The 19,807-nt window shown below is 44.5% G+C and overlaps 1 protein-coding gene across 2 annotated transcripts in view; it reads left to right on the top strand.

Annotated features, from left to right (window-relative positions):
- Nucleotides 1–202: 202 nt before the first annotated feature.
- Nucleotides 203–19,807, top strand: part of RIPOR1 (RHO family interacting cell polarization regulator 1) — a 98,992-nt gene continuing 79,387 nt past the window's right edge. The window contains exon 1 of one of the 2 annotated variants that reach the window (XM_079987874.1): nt 203–344. The gene's annotated coding sequence lies outside the window, so the exon portion shown is untranslated. Of the gene's footprint in view, nt 345–13,987; nt 14,141–19,807 lie in introns of those variants that run through there. The other variant, XM_079987873.1, reaches the window with a different exon arrangement.

Genomic DNA, 19,807 nt, shown 5'->3' with positions numbered 1-19,807 from the left:
TATTAGGAGCGGACATGTGCTTATGTGGGAGAACAAAAAAGGATTTTTAAAAATGTGGCATACTCTACACAGTCCTGACAGGAAATGTCCCTTTGATATTAACAGGGTCAAAGCCGAAGCCGCTATGTGGGAGGTGGAGCATCAAGTGAGAGGCAGGTCATAAGTATGCAGAGAGCAAGGAAACTCTTTGAGCCTGCCCAGCTTAATCAGGGGAAGGGAATTCTTAGCTAACACACCCAGCCCAGGGAAGAGCTCCGGATGGCCAGACAAGGCAGCTGATCAAGGTCTGACTGAGCTCAGGATTAAACTAGATTTCTAGCCTCTGGGTTGAACCTCTGGGATTGGTGAGTACGTGATTTGAAGGTGCCATCCCTCAGTCATTAAATGTCACTAAAAGGGGGAATGCTAAAGAATAGGTCCTATACCACAGGGGCATGGGCCACCCAAATGGATCTTCATCTCGGTATCCATAGGAGTGAAGCTTAAAGAGCACAGTGTGAAGTACAACAGAATTGCTCTGGAACAATTGTGGAACAGATTTTTTAACCCGTCCTAAATCTAACGCCATAGTTTGGGGTACATAATGTTGCTATCTGAGGGGCATTTTCTTCATGTACATATATGAGAGTGATGTTTATTGAAAGGACATAGTTTATTTTTCCTTAAAGGACATAAAGTACATATTTATTTTTCCTCATCTGTACGGGTAATTGGTGTATATTTTTTACTTTTTGATTTTTACTGTGGTATATATCTCTCTCATAACCGTTGTGGTTATCTTGCTGTTTGACGTTTGGGAGCTCGACTTCACAAATTTCCCAGTGTGTACCAATTTGTGAGGAATTCTGATCATTGTGGCATTTGGGGAAGCGGGGTGTACTGTCTTTGTCAAAAGGAACTAATTGATGTGGGGAATTTAATATTATGGGTTGTGAAAAATATGTATTCCTGTGAATATGTTTAATAATGCTTTGGTGGGTCATGACAGCAGTCCTATAGACCGGTTTGTTAATTGCATCACAAATCTGTGAACTGTAACAAACTCCACCCCCACCACCCCGGAAAAGACACCAAATTCAGCACCTCAAAATTATTTTCTGCTGTTTTATTTTGGAGCTTCACCTGAACCTTCTGACTATCCTTCATGTAAGAACCCATGCTGGCCTTCCCTAATTACATAAAACCAGTGCCCATTTTTTCCTTTGTCAAATGTTAGGGCATATGAGAGAACACTTGATTGCCATGGGTTCTCCTGGGCATGAACACATGGGGCTCTTGAACCCTGCTCCATCCAGTCAAGTTCTGTTGTCTGGACCACCCCAGTTGCAGGGATGAGTATCACTTTAGAAACGGCTTTTCTGTGAATTGAATACAAGCGTGTGTGAACTTGTGTCCATCTGGCCTCCAGTATAGCATTGCATGTGTGTGTGTCGGGGAGGGGGGATGGTTGCCATGGCAGATACAAGCCTTGGGGAGTGTTGGCCTTGTTTGGAAGGAAGCACATCTTGATTTCTGCAGCCACTGCAGATTGAGAGTTTGCCAAGGAGACCAAATGGGAACAGCAGATAATGCAGGAGGCTTCCTCTTGGCCTGGACTGGGTCACCCGGCCTCTATCTGCTGCACAGATCCCACGTGTATCCCTCCTTCTGGGTTTTTTATTATTGTTAGCTGAGAGGAAGTGCCTCAGCAAAAAAACAAATTCCTTGCTCTCCCAAAAGTTAACTCTACACTGCCCAGCTGCGCAGAGGAAAAGTGAGATAGACATTCCCACTTCACTTGCTTTCCCTACATGCGCATAATTTCAAACACACTAGAAAGAATAGCAGATACATAGCCAGGCATTCAGGGAGGGAGTGGTTGTTAAGAGTTCATGCAGTGGTACATCCTGTGTCAACATGAAAACAGAATAAATCTCAATCCATTAGCCTAATATGATGGGCTACTTGTTCTGTTGGTTTAAGAGAACATTTTGCCCAAGGGGGATTGATCCTGTGAGGGTTGAGATACACCATGCCCTCAAATTGCAGCTTGATATGCCATTGCTTCTTCTCCAAAAGTATGTCGTGCAGTTGTGCTTTTGATTGACTCTAGATATGTTTGGCCTGTTTCCATTCCTATTGAAAAGGGTGCTGTGTGTGTGTTTTTAATATATTGTTATCTGCCTGCAGCTCTGGGGACTGGATTAGGTTAAAAAATAAAATCCAAATGAATAAGCAATTACTAGTTTCTAACAAGATGGATTTTCGTGCTCCTACTGGCCTTGATTATATGAAAATTTTTGAATGATAATCCTAAACATGTAGAGCAGGGGTTGGGGAACCTGTGACCTTCGAAATGCATACCTTCTAACACGCTGAGGCGAAAAACCAAGATGTGTTTCTTCCGGGAACGTCCTTCTGTGCAAGTCATGTGACCCACGTGAGATTGTGGCCCCCAAAGATGTGCTTTTTTCAGGGTTGTGCTCTTGTGTGAAACCCAAGCCCTGAAAAAAGCGCACTGAGGGAAAGAAACATTGTACATGATCAGAGTTGCCTGGTTCTTAATTTGTGAGGAGGGTTAGCAGCCTTATTGGGTCCACGGGCACAATTTGCAAACACACACACATGGCAACCAAGAACACTGTAACTTACTATATAGGCTACAACAGAATGTTTATCTCAAGCCTCATTTCAGCAGGGAGGAGGAAAGCCAGGAAGTCCTCTGTAGGCACATGGGCAGCTATGTACAACACTATGGCAACCCCCAACTTACAAGCCTGAACCTTGGCACTCCTCTGGCTAATATCTCATGAGACCTGACTCAAATTAATCTTAATTTAATGTAGAAAGGCATTGTAGCTGTTCGTGTGTTGGAGTAAGACCTGGGAGACCAGGGTTCAAATCCCCACTTAGCCATGAAGCTTACTTGGTGACCTTTGGCCAATCCCTCACTCCCAGCCTAACCTCCTTCACAGGTTTGTTGTGAGGATAAAAAGGTGAGGAGGAGAACCATGTCTGTCTCCTTGAGCTCCTTGGAGGAAAAGTGGGATACAGAAATGCAATAAATAAATGATAATAAATTAATTAATAACAGGGGCAGTGCAAGTTACTTAGCAGCAGTGGGGGCAGAGAGCAGGTGGGGGCGGGGCTGGCACGCGTCCCGGGGGCATTGTGCGCCGCCTGCAGGGGTGTGATGTGCATCCTGGGGGTGTGGCACCCGGCCTGCGGGGGCATGGCACCCAGCGCGGGTGGGGGGGGCAGCCGCGATGGCACCCCACTGGGATCACGCTGCCGGGGGCAGTGCGCTTCCCCCACACTCCTCTTCCTCTGCCAGTGCTTAGCAGGAGCTGGGCTACAGACCCATGGCACAAATCGGCATATGCTAATGTACATGTATAAATGCCTTTGGTGACTGGGGTCTCACCAGCACTGCACTTTGCAGTATGCCCAGCCTCCTATTACCAAAGTTGGGGGCTCATTGCAAACTATCCAGGGCTCAGGCCCCTTGAGCCACACACAGCAAAATCCCAGCTAATAATAACTAGCTATCTACTTGTTTATTTCCCATCTTTTATCAAATGAAACATGAAGCAGATTGACAAAAAATGTATAAATATGTGCAGTGAAATGAAATACGTACACAGCACAATTTTTTTAATGAAACAACAATAAAGGCAGGCTGGTTAAAAAACAACAACTGCCAAATTAAAAGGAGGAACAGCACTTGCAAATGGGAGACAAAAGCAAATACCAATAGCAAGATTATGATGATAGCAAACCCTGGTGCTAAAGTGTCCACTCCCACCAATCTGAAGCAAAACTCACATGTATGGTAGTCATTTCTTACATACTCAAGGGACTGCCAAGCTACAATGAAACATACAAATGCTGACATGTCAATTGAGTGGGGAGGGTGAAATTGGAGGTTGTGGGGGAAAACAAAAGGAGGGAATTGGCCTGCAAAAGCCACTAATGGCTTATAGTAAGTGGAATGTACATTGCAGGACTGAGTGCTTGTCTTTTGCATATGCCACTCCCTTTCCCTCTCCATTCTGCATCTTCCCACCATTACACTGACAGCTAGCATTGCGTGGCCACTGAGCATGCCCAGTTCCCAGAGGGAAGATCAAGTTAGAGGATATGCGCCATGAAGCTAAAAAAGCCTTTCCCTCTAGGAAGAAGGAAAGAGGGAAAGAAGAAACCTATTCTCTTCCTCACAATCCAGGATGTAGCTCCCCTGTATTATAGTTCCTACACAGAAAGGCAGCTAGGGGTCTTTCTTTCCAAAGAATCCTGGGAACTGTAGATTACACTATCAGAGCTATAGTTCCCGTTACACTTCACAAACTACAGTTCCCAGGATTCTTTGTGGTAATGATGGTGTATGTGCAGCCTCAAACTGGGGACTAATGTAGCTCTGTCTACACCACAAGGTTTTGGTCTAGAGCAGGCATGTCCAACAGGTCGGTTGCAATCTACTGGTCAGTCGCGGGGCGTCCCTGGTTGATCTTGGTTGATCGCATTATCCTGCTTCCCCCCCCCCAAAAAAAAAAGCTCAACAACTTTGGTCAATCCAATCGGAGTAGATTGCAGTCTCTTGGAAGTTGGGACATGCCTGGTCTAGAGCAAAGGCTCTAGTTAACAAGCAAAAGGCAGTGAAACTAATTACTCCCTCCTTTATGCTGGCCACCTATTTGATCAATGAGGTGACAGTTCCTCCTGCTTGCATGTTGTTCTTACCCTCTTCCATAACCAAAATATCTCTTTTTGGCTCCTGCTCCATCACCACCCCACCCCATGTCCTGGATACTTTCCTGTTGCCTCCTGTTGGAAAAACAAACTGTGCCTGAATAGCTTAGTGCAACCAGCTATCTTTGGGCGAAAACGGATTGTCTTCTTGCAGCCACTGATGCCAATTACAAAGTCTTAAAATAGCCAACAATATGCAGGGGAGATGCAGCTATCTTTTAGCACATAGGATGGGCATATTCTTATATCAACCTGCCCATGCCTCAAGGTCTTCAGGCAAGGCTTTTGTTGTCCATTTAGTGTTGCTCTCTGTGTGGTGGTGACCTTGAATAGGGCTTTTTCTCCATTGGGAATTTAGCTATCGAATTCCTTTCCTCTTGCATGTGAATGTGGCACTGTAAACTGGCAATAAAATGGCAGTTTGTAAACTGACAGGAATCTAAGGATGTAGGTTGGCATTGAATTGAAATGGACTAAATACATAAATAAAATATGTTTGGGGAGATACATATATTTTGGAGTAAGGAAACAATTTTATTCTTAGCTTGGATGGGTTTGTTATGTTTATTTCTTCTTCATATTCTTCATAATCATCTGTGTCTAGAGAAGCACAAGAATAGCAACCATTAAAACAACACTTAAAAACTGTTAGGCTAGCTGCTTACTTGTGAGTAACCTGACTAGCAATCAGTTTGAATAGCCTGCAGTTGAGCTTCCAGACTCTTCCAGGTGGTTTATAAGCAGGCTGGGGTGGATGGAGTGAGGAGGGGGAGAATTTTGGAGAAGCAAATAGGAAGGAATAGGGCAAGGATGGGGAATCTCAGGCTACCTGGAAGAGTCTTGGAAATCTCCCCAGGCCATACACCTTTCTAGCCCTTCTCTGCATCCTCCTTGGGTCCTTTTACCTGAAGGTGTCCTGTGATAATACATCAAGTGTACCTGGATAGAGAGAGGTGTGTGTGGAAGCATTTTATCATAGAAAGGTAAGAGTCATTGCAGCTGCTCTACCCGCGAATGCCTCAGGCCATACCCACCACTGGCATATGGACCTAGGAAGTCCCCCCCCCAAAAAAAAACAAACCTCCAGGTACAAATGCAGCTATGGGGTTGGTAAAGATTTCTTTCTCCTGGAATATGGGACCTAGTGGAAAGGGGTTTGTGGTAAGCTGGGCTATTTCCCCACCACCCCACGAGTCTGACTACTTCTGCCTGACAATAAGACTTCAGAGCTACATATTGATAATTTCCTCTCCTTAAGTGTTGGGACCTGTTGATTCTTTCTGTTCTTCCTTTCAGCATGATGCTTTGTTTGCTCACATGAGATACCTTGAACTATTTGCTGCATGTGTATCTTTCTGTCACGGCTAGTCTGTTCTCTGCTTTTGATGGAACTTTATGTTCTGAATTCTTTTTTGTAGAGCTGGTGGACCTCTCACTGTTTCTGCCATAGTTATAAGAAAGGGGTGTAGCTCTGTGGTAGAGCACATGCTTTGCTTGCAGAAGGTCCCAAGTTTATTCTCTGTAATCTCGAGTGAGATATAGGAAATAATTTTGTCTGAGACCCCAGGAGCTGCAGATAGTAAGTGAAGATGATACTGATCTTGACTGATGTATAAGGCAGTTTCTTATGTTCTAGAGCAGGGATAGGCAATGTGGTGCCTTCCAGATGTTTTTGACTACAGCTCCCATCATTCTCTATAATTGGTTCTGCTCCCTGAGGTTGGTGGGAATTGTAGTCCAGAAATTCTGAGAGTACTGTTTTGACTACCTCTGTTCTAGAGAGTTAAACTAAAAGGGCTTTTGGTTTTCTCCAATTTTTGATTCAAGCAAGGAAAAAGCCTGGTAGCACCGGACCAAAGGAGCATTTAATCCAATATCATGTGTCTAACTGTGGTCAGCTTTGGATGTATGAAAGCAAACATACAATGCTGCAGAGAAACAATGGGGTCCTTGCTTCCTGTTATTTACTAAGATCAGCTAATTCTCACAATGTAATTACATAGATAGGAGTTGTAGAAACATCTTAAGAGTAGGGATGTCGTCATCTGATGCACATTACCTGTTTTGTTTCCCTGTACCTGCAAAACAAAAAACCAATACTCCTATTCAAGGCAGCTGTCATCTGTGCATGCACTTTCACCTGCGCATGCACTACAGCTGTCTGAATAGTATGCACCTCAACTTATTTGTGTCTTCCATTTCCAAATCAGATGGAAACTGGTTTGAGGGGAAATACATCCAAAGAGAGTATTTCTCAAACTACTACTGTACATACATGTGGATTATGGCTAACATCTTGGGTACAGTACTTGGTTTCAGACACAAGCAGTGGGAGTGCACCAGAGCCAGAGTAAATGGTAATATGTATGCAGCCTCAGTCTCTTTGGGTTGTATCCAACCTTAGTCATGCTTGGAGTAGACCCATTGAAAGCAATGGACATTATTAACTGTATACTCTTGAGTAAAAATTAATTGCCTTTGCCTTTAAGGTGCCACAGCAAGAACTCTTTGTTCTTTTGGCTGCAACAGACTAACATGACTATCTCTTTGGGAGCAGAAATGTGAAAAAGGTATAACCTTGTTTTATTTGGTTTGTGATTTGTCTTGTATTATTGTGTGGGTTCATGTGGTTGCTTTTCCACTGAAGGACTGTGACTAATGTAATAAAGATACCTGAGACAAGTGCAAAGTGGCTTGAACTGACAGGTGTAAATTACCAGTAACAATTGCATTCTGTGAGGGAAGCAAGTGAGATCAAACCCAGAGGAAAATCAGCCCAAACCATTTTTTCTGCCTTACAGTGGTACCTCGAGTTACATACGTTTCAGGTTACACACTCGGCTAACCCAGAAATAGTGCTCCAGGTTAAGAACTTTGCTTCAGGATAAGAACAGAAATCAGGCTCCGGCAGCGCGGCAACAGCAGGAGGCCCCATTAGCTAAAATGGTGCTTCAGGTTAAGAACAGTTTCAGGTTAAGAACGGACCTCCGGAACGAATTAAGTACTTAACCCGGGGTACCACTGTAGTTGGTTTTGTGAAATCTATTTCATCTTGAGTGGTACTGTTATTGAGCACCAGGTGGCAGCAGCTGCAATAACACTGCACAGACCAGCCCGGTGGTGGCTTCCTCAGGAAAGGGCGGCAGCTTTTACTCACTCAACTGTTTTTGGGTGCCTCCAGACTGTCACTATATTTTGCAGGAGCGATTCATGTGCATACCAGAAATTTAGGTTTGTGCAATTAAAGCTCAACAAACAAAATGTGATGATGGCAGTCATTTATTTTCATTCCAAAATCCACATACCAATCAAAACATTACAAAAATAGTCTGCAGGTGTTGAAAGAATTCTGCAGATATTTTGGGGTTTTTGCTAAACAATCCAAAGATTGGATGGGGGTAAGGAATGAAACTGCCTGATGTGGGAGCCATGAGGTGATAGAGAGACCTAGGGAAATAAATTGACAAGCTACTTCAGTCTACTGAATTCAGTAGGTCTACTCTAAGTATCACTAACTTTAAATACCACCCATGGACTCTGCTATTAGTCACAGACTCCATGGTTCCAATATTAGCCAATCTTCCTCTCCCCCACCTAGCTTGTTGAAGAGTTCTGGAGAACTCAAAAGCTTGCTCTTCAGTCTAAGTCCAGTTTAAATATAAGAACCCTAGAAAGAGGGAGCAGGATGGCCTTGAAGTTACCCATAGTTAGCACTTTGGACAGCAGTCTGGGCAGACACAGATCACTTGGTCAAAGTCTTCCCCACCATGGTGATTATGTATTTTATTTCTATTTAAATTATAGTAACTATTACTAAATTGGCGTCTATACATATGAATTAGCAAATGTACCTATTATGCAAATCTCTGTCCTCTTCTGCAGTCTTCTTTTGGTGATTCTTTTTTAGTATTGCATAATTTCCCATTCTAGTTTTTGCCCATCACCTCAATTTCTGTCCCTGTTGCTCAGTCTCATTCCTCTTGGCTGTGCTTCCTTCTATTACAGGAAGCTGCCCATCTGTCCAGCTGTTATCCTGCTTTCATAAATCTCATATGTTTTCTCTTCTACGATATTGCTCATGCCAAAAGCTGCTGGGCACCAAAATGTGTTGGGTTTTGTCTCCTGGAAGCTGCCTGGCCTAGCATATAACACATTCCACACGTAGTTAGTTCATCCCAGCTGGGCTCTGAAGTGCTCCAGGTGATGTGAGCCAAAGCAGGCCTGTTTCTGCCTCCTCCCTGCCAGCATTTCAGCAGTACTTGGACCAAACCACGTTAGCTTGCATACTTATTGCAAGGTTTAGTTTTGTTGAGTGGACTTCTGCCCCAAAGTCCTGCCCTGATGGCGACACTGACATGCACCACACCCGAAGCACAAGGCTGCACTCCTGAATACACAAAGTGATACACTCGCTGGCTAATCAACTGCTGGCAGAGCCAGTGGGCCCAGCTGTTTCTGTCACTCATGGCGGGGAGATGGTGAGAGAGAGCAACTATGGCCAGCAAAGGGGCTGAGGAGATAGGCCTGTGAGTGTGTCTCTGAATGTTCAGTGATGCGCCGTCTTCTTTCTAGATAAATTGGCCTTGTGTTGTTCTAGCATGACTTCCTGGCAGAGTCTTGTTTATTGATGGAACATTTCTCTGCACAGTGTCCTTGCTCCTTCTGAAGCTCTCTGCTCTAGGGAACAGCTGCAATTCCAATGCCTCAGCTGCCAAGTGCTTATAACGGAGTTCAAAGAAGAGACATTCCTGGAGGAATGACCTAGCCAACACATGCAATACAGGCAACCTCCTGAACCCCTCATTCACTGAAATGGGCATGTTTCTCTCTACTTCTTCTGAATCTTAGCATTATTAGAAACAATCTGTAGATCTGGAGGGGCTGCTGGTTGGATCTATGACTACAGTAACTGCAGTGAAGTTCTCATGCCCACAATGCAATGTTAAGGTCTGACAGGTCTCTGCCATTCGAAAGCCCGAGGTTTAGGTAGCCATGTGTTCCAACTTCACAGAGAACAGTCCTCAGTTTGAAGGGCTGTTTAGTCCAAGTCCACTGCAAAGAAAATCCTGGACAACAGGGGCCTTGAAACTGCCCATTAACAACACATAGACAGCACACTAAGCAGACATACACATCTTCTGATTGGTAGAATCATAGAATTATAGAATCATAGAGTTGGAAGGGACCCAAGGGTCATCTAGTCCAGCCCCCTGCAATGCAGCAATCTCAGCTAAAGCATCCATGACAGATGGCCAGTCTTCCTTCCTATGGCGAGATGTATTTATGTTAGTAATTATTTCTAAATTTGCAATTATACATGTAAACCAGCATATGTAAATCCGGGCAGTCTTTTGTCTTTTTTTAAAAAGTTTTTATGGATAAGTAGCCGTTCTACCTGACGCATGGGATAGCATTTAGTGGTGTCCTGAGGTAGAGCCCTGGGATGCCATGGGCCAGTCAACTCTTTAAAAAGACAAAAATCTGATGCTTAGGCAGAACCTAGGAATGTGGTCCAACAGTAACAGGACAGAGCTTGAGATGACAGGAAACTTGAGAAACTCAGATGAATGAAGACTACATTGTATTAATCCTACCATAATTGTTGGTATTGTCTTCAGTGCAATGTGGCAAAGTATAGTTAGTAGCAAAGGAAATTGTCTCTGATGTGCAAAGTATGCTTCCTGCTTTACCAAGGAAGTTCAAGCTGCCAATTTAAGGATGAGTGAGACTTCCAAGGGTTGGTAACATGCAGTGTTTTGGGCTTGATTCTTCTTCTTGCAACTAAAGCCGCATGCAAACAATACATGCTTTAACACATTAGTTTCTCCAAAGCATCCTGGGAACTGTGGTTTAAGGGTGTTGTGAGGGGTAAACTACAGTTCCCAGGATGCTTTGGGGGAAATGTGCTTTAAATATATGGTCTGTATGTGGCCCACACCTTGAACACAGGATACAGCTAGGTCATGCATTTTTGTCAGTATCTTAGATTCAGTAGATTTCAGAGAGATCCTCTAAAGAAAGTGCACTCAAGAAACCTAGTCTCTCCACTCCAAAGAACAATCTGGGTAAACCTGAAGGGAAATGCTCTGGAACAGCATTGACCTCACTTGCAGATAATTTGGAAAGAATATGAGTTAATCTCTTAAGACATCTACGATGTTTGCCTTTTGCTGAAATTTTATCAACAAATACAGGTGGTCTTGCAAGATCTTGCAATTATGTCTGGGAACTGATGAATGTTACAGCCCAGTCCTAAACATCCCCACCCCCAGGAATGAATCAGTCCTACTAATTTCAAATACACAGTTAGACAGGCAGCGTAATATTTGCATTATATGTACTGTATAGTCATCTATCTATCTTGTATTCTAACTGAACTGAATTCAATGTGACCATGTGTTGTATTTAAGTTAAATTGGTATGTAAACTATGTTGATGGAAACACTGAGAGCGAGAAGAATCGACCTTGATAGGCTTGTGACAGAGTATCATGAATTACACAATAATTATGAGAAATGCTAAAATAATGTAGCATTTTGCAGTGAGTTTTATATTTTTTCCTCCTTGGAAGCTTATTTAATAGATGTATAAATCTCCTGTCTCCTGGATGCCTACTGAGCATTAAAATGACCACAGAGAGCAAGAAAGCTAACATGACTCATCCTATTGCAGGAATGGGGATTATAAAGGAGCTGGAGGACACAAAGAGGACACAACAAGAGCAGCATGTGTTTGACAGTGTGGGCAGAAAGAGTCCTCCCTGCTGAAGGAATGTCTGCTTTCCCAGAGGAGTAACAGCCAGCTAGCCTACAGCCTGCATGAAAACAAAACTAAGCACAATAAGAGGCTAGCAACTACTTACTTACTTACTGTGTTAAAAAAGTAAGAGTCCTGCTAGATCAGACTAAAGTCCAGCAATCAGTTCCTAAACACAAGAATGTGAGTAGAAGTGCCCTCTTCTGCTGGATCCCAGTGACTGGTACCAAGAGTCGTACTGTGTCTGATACTGTAGAAATGTACGGGTGTCATGATTAGCAACCATTCCTTTCAACCACTGTACTGTACTTGCATGCTTGCTTATTTACTACCACAAAATGTGATGATTGCCACCAGTTTAGATGACTTTTGAAAAAAAGAATTAGATCAGAAGTACAGTTCCTAATACACTTAATAGTAGGGCAAAAAAAAATCACATCTGTCAACCAATGCACCTCTCTTGTTTCAGATAGTATATGGGTAGACAAGTCTAAAAAACCTGGGACAAAAATTGTCATGGCCCTGCTGGATTAGGCCAAAGACCTGAGAAATCCATCTTGTTTTAGCAGTGCCTATTGGAAGTCCACAATTAATACCTGTGTTCCTCTGCACATGTGATTATTAGCAACTGGTATTCAGAAGCATGCTGCCTCCGACTCTGGAGGCATTCAAAGCATGGTCCCACCATAGATTTATATAATGGCATTTTGATATTGGCAATTTTATTGTTTATCCCCCTTTCCACCGCTCTCAGCTGCCCTTTGAGGGGGTCATCTTCTTTGTTTGCTGTGACTTGCAATGAGTTAATATGGGAAAGCACATGTGGGTGTAGACCGAGGTGGCCTTTCTTGGGTTCTCAGCCCACCCCAAAGAAAGACCATATTCTTGATCTATATAGCCAGGGCATGAGTTTCATAGAAATTATCAACTCAAGATGTTCACAATGTCTCTCTTTGTGCTCCAACGCTGTAGCAACGTGCTTTGCAGCTTGGCTCAAATGTTGGACATCTGCCGTCAATCAAAATGAAATACTGACACCATAACCAGCTAATCAAGCCAAGCTCCTACTGGGCTGTTGTCCAATGGGAGCAGCTCCTCCTCCCCTCCTCAATGTGTGGGAGACCTGCTGGTTGGAGGCGGGTGGAAGCATGGAAACTGCAGCAGCAAAGAGCTGCAAGAACAACAAAGCCAAGCCCTTGGAGACTTGTTCTGTAAATAGAAACATGTAGCAAGGATGAGAGAGGTGTGTATTTATCCTCATAGGGGAAAACCCATGACAAGCAGGAGCCTGTGTAAAGCTCTGGCCCTCAAAGGTGCCACAACTTTCCAGGTTTGGCAGGATACAGGGATTGCAAGGCAATTATATTCCAGATGTGAACATTATTTTTTTTGCCAGCTGTAAGGGGGTCTCCTGTGCCTGAATTAAATTAAGGGAGTTAGAGTAAGGGCCAAATCTCAGTCCTGGCCTCGGTTGTCAACATTTTTGACATATTGCATGTTGCATGTTTTTCCATATGAAGTGGCTTGAGCAGGGGGCAGCAAGGTTTATCTCGTCTGGGCTGGTTCACTCCAGCGGAGAATGTCACTCCAGAAATCAGGGCTAAAACTAATGGGTAGAAATTGCAGGGAAGCAGATTTCAGCTAAACATTAGGGAGAAACTTAAGAGTATGAGCTGCCTGGCAGTACAAGGGTGGGCTCTGCTAAGCTGGTGGTATTTAAGCGGAGGCTGGGTGGCCTACTGTCAACGGTGTTGTAGTTGCATCTTGCATTGCAGCTCCTGCACTGAGCAGGGGTGGAGTATGTGGCCTCACTGTTCCCTTCTAACTCTCTTGAGCCGAAGCTTTTATGGCAGCATTTCTGCAATGGACCTCAAAGCTAGAAAACAATACAAAGCAGATCAACCGGTGAACTTCCAATTAAAACATGACACCTGTAAGGAGGAGGCATTCGTGCTGTCTAATGGAAAGGGGTCTCAACAGAAGGAGGAGACGTCACCGCGGTGGCTCCATCAGCTCTTTTTCTTAGGATAGTAAAACAAATGGATGCTTTGACGCGTTAGCTCTAAAAGCGTAAGTCTGTGTGCACGTGTGAATGTTGTTGACGCGAGCAGGAAGAGGACAGAATTCTAGCAAAGGAGAAGAAATGCGCTTTTTATATTCGAGTGGCAAGTACTGCCGCGAAAGCACTTACATGACCCCTGTGCAGACGTTATGCCTGCACGGGGGTGGGGGGAGGAAAATGTTCACTTCCGCTGCCCCCCCCCCGCTAAAAACGCTCGACACAACTTTTGGAAGCGTTAACCCCAACAGGCACGTCCCCGCCCCCTACGGGCGTAACGTCTGGAAGGATGATTGATGACTGTAAGGGGAAGTGCGGGTCGGGTGGCTCCGGCGCCGCCGAGTTCCCCGCTCGGCGTTATAGCGAGGGAAACGCCGCCCTCCAAGCGAAGTTCTCTCTCTCTCCTCCTCCCGCTTTCCCGGTGGGAGACGCTGCGCCCCGCCTCCCCGCGCTCGGCCCGACGCTTCGTCCCGCGCCGGCTCCTCCCCGTCTTGTTGCCGTGCGCCTCGGGTGGCTGGCTGGCCAGGCAAGCTGCGGAGCGGCGTCCGGATACGGACGGGGCGGATGACCGACGACGGGGACTCAGCTAGCAGCCATGTAAGTGCGAGGCGCTGGGGGAGGGCGCGCTGGCGGCGAACGGCTTACCCCCCCCCTCCCTTTCTGCTAAAGGTTGGCTTTTTGAGGCAGTCTTGGGCGCACGGGGCACCCTGAGGAAGAGTGGGCGAGACGGGGGTCCCTGCCTCTTCCTCCTCCTCCTCGCTCTTTTCCTGCATGGTTTGAGAGGGTGTGGGGTTGGGGACGCTCCGTCGTCCTTTGCTGGGGAAAATATAAGCTCCTGTCCCTACATGGAGAAAGGCTGGAGCTCTCTCTACCTCTCACTCTTCTTCCTCTAGACTCGGAGATACTTCGGGATGGTGTGCCTCCTGTGTATGCTTTGAGATCTGTATCCCAACTCACTTTCTGGGCTCCCCATGGGAGGAAAACAAACGGGGGAATCTTTGCAGGGCCCAAGGTGCCATCAGCATGGGACTTTGGGGCCACTGTTCAGCAGAATGAGCACGAGGGCCCCATAAAGGCAGAAGTACTGGTTTGCCACATTTTGGAGGATGAGAAGCTCTGCATTGTGTCTGTAAGATGTTCCCCTTTGTGAGACTATAAAAGGCCTGAGGCTAATATTCCCGAAGTCCATCCCAGACTCTTCCCGCTCTGAACCCTCTTTTTTTCATCAGACCCCCTTGATGAGTAAGAATGTTATAGGCAGCTTGAGCCAGTCACTTCCTAACTTGGGAATGGCAATGGTTCAGCGAGCTCTTAATCTTGAATTTCCTAGAATGGATGTCCTGGACACTCACAACCTTGTTTAATTTCTTTAATGGCTTATTTTTATTTTGCTTAGTGTTAGTGGAATACAGTACTATAATATGGGAACCTCTCTCTTCCTCCTACTCCAAGTATTCCCTTTCCTGGAATCTTTCAGAGCATGTGATGGTAGTGGGAGGAGAGCATGGTACAGATCAGGGTTTGGGACACTCATTTGAGTGCTGAGTAGGATGTGTCTTGTAGCTGCAGTGGCAGCCATTGCTTCCCTGCCCCTCTACCACCTGTGAGTTAGAAAAAACTTTTTGCCTCTGAAGTTCAATGGAGGCAGTTATTGATTCCATAAGGAGAGACAATCTCAGTGTGTGTTTATATCTATACATGTATGTTACTGTTGAACCACTGTGAGCAGCACTCTGCCTATGATCAGGTGCTGCATGTTTTTGTTTGAATCATGTGTTGCTGAGCTAAGCCCTAGGATGTCTGCAATCCTAATCCCTTTACTTGGGGGCTGTAAGCCCTACTGAATTCAACAGGATTTACTTCTGAGCAGACCACGGTTAGGATTGCGCTGAAAACCCTCCAATTCAGATTGATGCTGTTGTGGAGCATTCATGCATTTCCTCTTCCAGCTATGCTGAGAAGTGGAAGAAGGTGGCAGGAGACTGCGGTAGTGGCAAAAGGTTCAGAGAAAGCTTTGGGAGCAGTGGTTGCAAAAGAAAGTAACAGGATTTGATGATCTGGGGTTGTGGCTGAGGATGGCTAGTGAGTGGGTTTCCATGCAGTTCTGGGAGAAGCGAGATGCACACGCTTAAAGAACTTGCAAATTGCTGGAACTTGGATCTATTTTCCCCCTTGCATTGTTTCTTCTGGTTGCTCTGCTGTGGGCAGTAGCCACGTTGGTAATACCAGGTAATCTTCGTTTTCCATTTCATGGCTGAGTAGCCATTCTCTGCAAATGCTTGATTAAATTTCCAGTTCCCCAGTGCGCTGTCTGGTTGCCAGTTGGCTGTGATTTGCCTGCCGCCTGCCCGCTTCTCAGCTTGTTGCATTATTTGTGTAATTTGCAGTGTGGGTTTCACAGCCTGAACATTCTCCCGAGGAGGTTAGCAGGGTGTAATTTTCAGATGAAAGCTTTCTGCTCCCTGCCACTTGCCCTCCCAGGCCTGGAAGCTCAGGGAGTAACTTTGATACCAAGGCTGAGTCTCTGTCTCTGCTGGTGTTGGGATGTTGCAAGCAAGAGAGATCAGGTAGGAGCTGCCAAATAGAGCCTAAAGGTGGACTTTGCCTCTGATGGTTCTTTAATGTATAATTGAGAACCTTATTTAAGAAACAGAAACAGTGACAGTTAAATGGGGAGCCCGTTTCAGAGGTTACCTTTGGAAGGGAAAACTCGGAGAGATAACTTGAAGAAACTTGTTTTGAACCAAACTAGAACAGTCTTCTTGACCATCTTTTGAAAATTATAAGAAAAACAGCCTCGGATGCAACTGAGAGGCAAAGCGTGCCCCCCCCCCCAAGTGGAGAGGGCTTAATTCTTCTCCTGCCACTTGGAATGGATCCCTCCCCATGTCTCTTCCCCCCCCTTTGGAAATATGGGGATACTGTCTTTTTCTTCCTACATATGGAGGGAAGCGGCTTGTGGGAGGGGCAGCTCTAGCTTCCTGCAATTTTCTGCTCAAAATTGCCTCCACCCACACCCATTTGGGGAAAAGATGCATGGTTCTTACATCTTTTTTTCCATGAGAAGAAAAGCTGCTGCATGGCAGGGGGAGTTTTCTATTGGTGGAAAGGGGAATGGTTCGTCAGCCCCTCTCCCCACCAAAAGATACTGATCCACACATCTAATTTAACTTTTTCACACTTTCAGGAGTATATTGTAGTGAAGGACAATTGTTACATGGTGCTAATTCAAGGGGAAGATGTGATAATGGTTTATGAGAAATTATCGTACCTTTTTATTGTCCATGCACGTTCAAATCAGTATTCATTTCCTACTAAGAAGGACTGTGAACAGAGAAGCCATATACCACAATTCACTTCTCTTTTCTGGAGAGGAAGTGGCCATTATCTCTGAGATTGGCAAAGGCGCTCCCAGAAGTGGATGCTGTGGTCCTTATGCAAACGCTTCAGAATGGTGCAACTGCTCCTACCTCTTCCTCAGTCTAATCTGGGGTATATTTTCTAATTGTTTTTATTTCCATTTTCTAATGCACAGAAAGCAATAATAACAACATCAACAATAAAAAGAAAGAGCAAAGATAAAAGCAAGAAAGGAAAAGAGAGAAAGAAAATGAGGAGAGAGGAGGGGTGGTAATATTCCATAAACAGCATTAAAGTTAGTCTAATCTCAGGTTTAACAACCCACATTAAAATTTGTTAAATTATTTTATCAAGATGTGGCCTCTAGTCCTGAACAACACCTATAGATCATGGGAAATCTTATATGTTTATCACATTTTGATTGTGCCTTTCCTCCAAAGACCTCAGGGCTGCACATATGGTTCTTCTCTTCTGCACCCCCCCTACCCTGTGAGGTAGGCTAGGCTAAAAGAAATTGGGCCAAGGTCAGCTTCCTGACTGAGTGGGAAGTTAACCCTGCATCTCTCAGGTCTTATACCCTGTTTATTTGGGCATATGAGCTAGAAGGGTTTAACTTGTACAGTACAGGCAACTCTCTGGGTTGGATAGAAGACCTGGGGGCTAGCTTAACTATCCCAGCAGAGATGCTAAGTGTCTTCCTTTTGTTAGGGTAATTGGTTGATTGCTCTGAATAGCTGGCCCATAATGACTAGGAAATAGTTGGAGGGTTCTTTTGGCAAAAGAAAATATACCTCTCCCTGCACCCTAGCTAAGGATGATGTAACCCAAGTGTCTGTGTGGAGAGATGACTTCAGTTTGCAAGCACTGTCACTATTTTCATTTTGCAAGTGGGATACAACTGCTTCCCAACAAATTCAGGTTGCACAATGAAAGTGGATTAGGTGCTGTTGTGTAACGAGCCCACTTTTTTAAATAAAGTCTGAATTTTTCACAGTAAGGAGAGGAAAATAAACTGGAAAGTCTGGGGTAACGACGCCACAGTCAACTAGGAATGAATGTTCAGTAAATAGCCCCACTAACTTCGTGCAAACAAAGCATTTGAATGCTCAATAAACAGGTTGTCTGGAAGTGACTTTTGTCAGACTGAAAAAGGTGAGACAATGAGCTTAGTTTGGACTCTGTAAGTATCTTGGGGTGCTGGTTGTCTCCCTAGAGATATGATGCAAAAGTAGTGGGTTGTGACTTTTGGAGTACTTAAATAGTGTGCTCAACTGCATTATTTGCAAATAATGCAAATGCTACAAAACACAAATAAGCCCCCAGTGACCTTCCTGAATAAATCCCGTAAGAATAATAAGCGTAACAGTACCATGGTTGAAATGTTATCTTTCACTTTCAACATGGTGGCTGAAGACTTTAGGGTACCCTCCTCAACTTGGCCATCTTGATATATGTACTGAATTTGTTCATTGTTGCTGACAACTTTTGATAGCTAAATCTATTTGTTGCATGTGGCTCACTAATGTATAATCTGGGTTATAACTTGGAAGGACTGCTTCTGAATATGGAGGCTCTCAATTGTTTGACCAGGTGGGTTTGCAGTATGTGAGCTTCATGTTTCTGGCTTCAAGGCCAACCTCTTAAAAACTGATTAAATTGTTTTGAATGCAGACGTCAGTTTCTGCCAAGTGTCCTTCAGCTCTTGAACTCCCAATTTTGGGGATTAATAATAATAAAAGAATGTTTTGTCCTTTTAGGTGTGGTCTAGAGGAAGATGCCTCAGTTTTTGCATGTGCAGAATCATAGAACTGAAAAAGATCTCGTTGAATCCCTTCCTCAGTTCAGGATGCAGCTACAGCATCCATAATAGGTGGCTGTTTAGCCTTTGCTTAAGTAAACCCGCCACAAAGGAGAGCCCACCACCACCTGAGGAAGTCTGTCCCACTGAGGAACAGCTCTTACCATTAGGATGTTTCCCCTGATCTTTAGCTGAAATCTGCTTCCCTTCCATTTCCACCCATTGGTTTTAGCCCTTCCCTCTGGAGCAGCGTCTTCTGCATAATAGCCCTTCAAATATTTGCATATAATATCTTCTCTTAATCTTCTCTTGCACAGGCGAAACATACCTAGCTCTTTCAACCATTTCTTTTAGGACTTGGTTTCCAGATTCCTTGCCATCCTGATCACAAAGGCTGATCACATTTCTCCGATGAAAATAGGTAGGGACGTCCCATTCCATAATGATAATTTTACTATTTATACCCCACACATATTACTGGGTTGCCCCAGCCATGCTGGGCAGCTTCCAACATATATAAAAACAAAATTAAACATTAAATAAACCTTTCCCTATACAGGATTGCCTTCAGATGGCTCAGAGGTCAGATAACTCCATTCCCTCCAACATTTCTCCAATGAAAATAGGGACATCTTAAGGAAAAGTGGGACATTCTGGGATCAAATCAGAAATTGGGACGGCTTCTCTATATCAGGGACATCCCTGGAAAATAGGGACACTTGGCGGATCTGTGGCACCTTGAACAGGAAATAGTGCTCCCTGTGCTATATAGAAATAGGCTGATATTAACCTGCCTCATATTTCTAATGATCTTTCTACTTGTATCTCCAAAAAGATGAAAAGGCATAGGGTTTCTGTTTTAGCGCCGTATTGGATGCATTGAGCAAACAAATTTGATAAGCCTCGTGTTTCCCAATTGCAATGGGTGTTGCTTTGCCTGGGGCATGATGAACCTGAACTGGCAGGGCTGACCATATTCCCAGCCTATTATCCTCCAGGTGTTGTTGGGCTCCAGCTCCCATGAGCACCAGCCAATGTAGCAAATTGCTAAAGATGATGAGGGCCGTGGTCTCACAGCACTGAAGACCATCAGTTTGGGGAATTCT

The sequence above is a fragment of the Podarcis cretensis genome, assembly GCF_951804945.1.
Source record: "Podarcis cretensis genome assembly, chromosome: 8".
NCBI classification, from domain to species: Eukaryota; Metazoa; Chordata; class Lepidosauria; order Squamata; family Lacertidae; genus Podarcis; species Podarcis cretensis.
The sequence above is the reverse complement of the archived record's forward strand: the minus strand, read 5'-3'. Positions and strand labels throughout refer to the sequence as shown.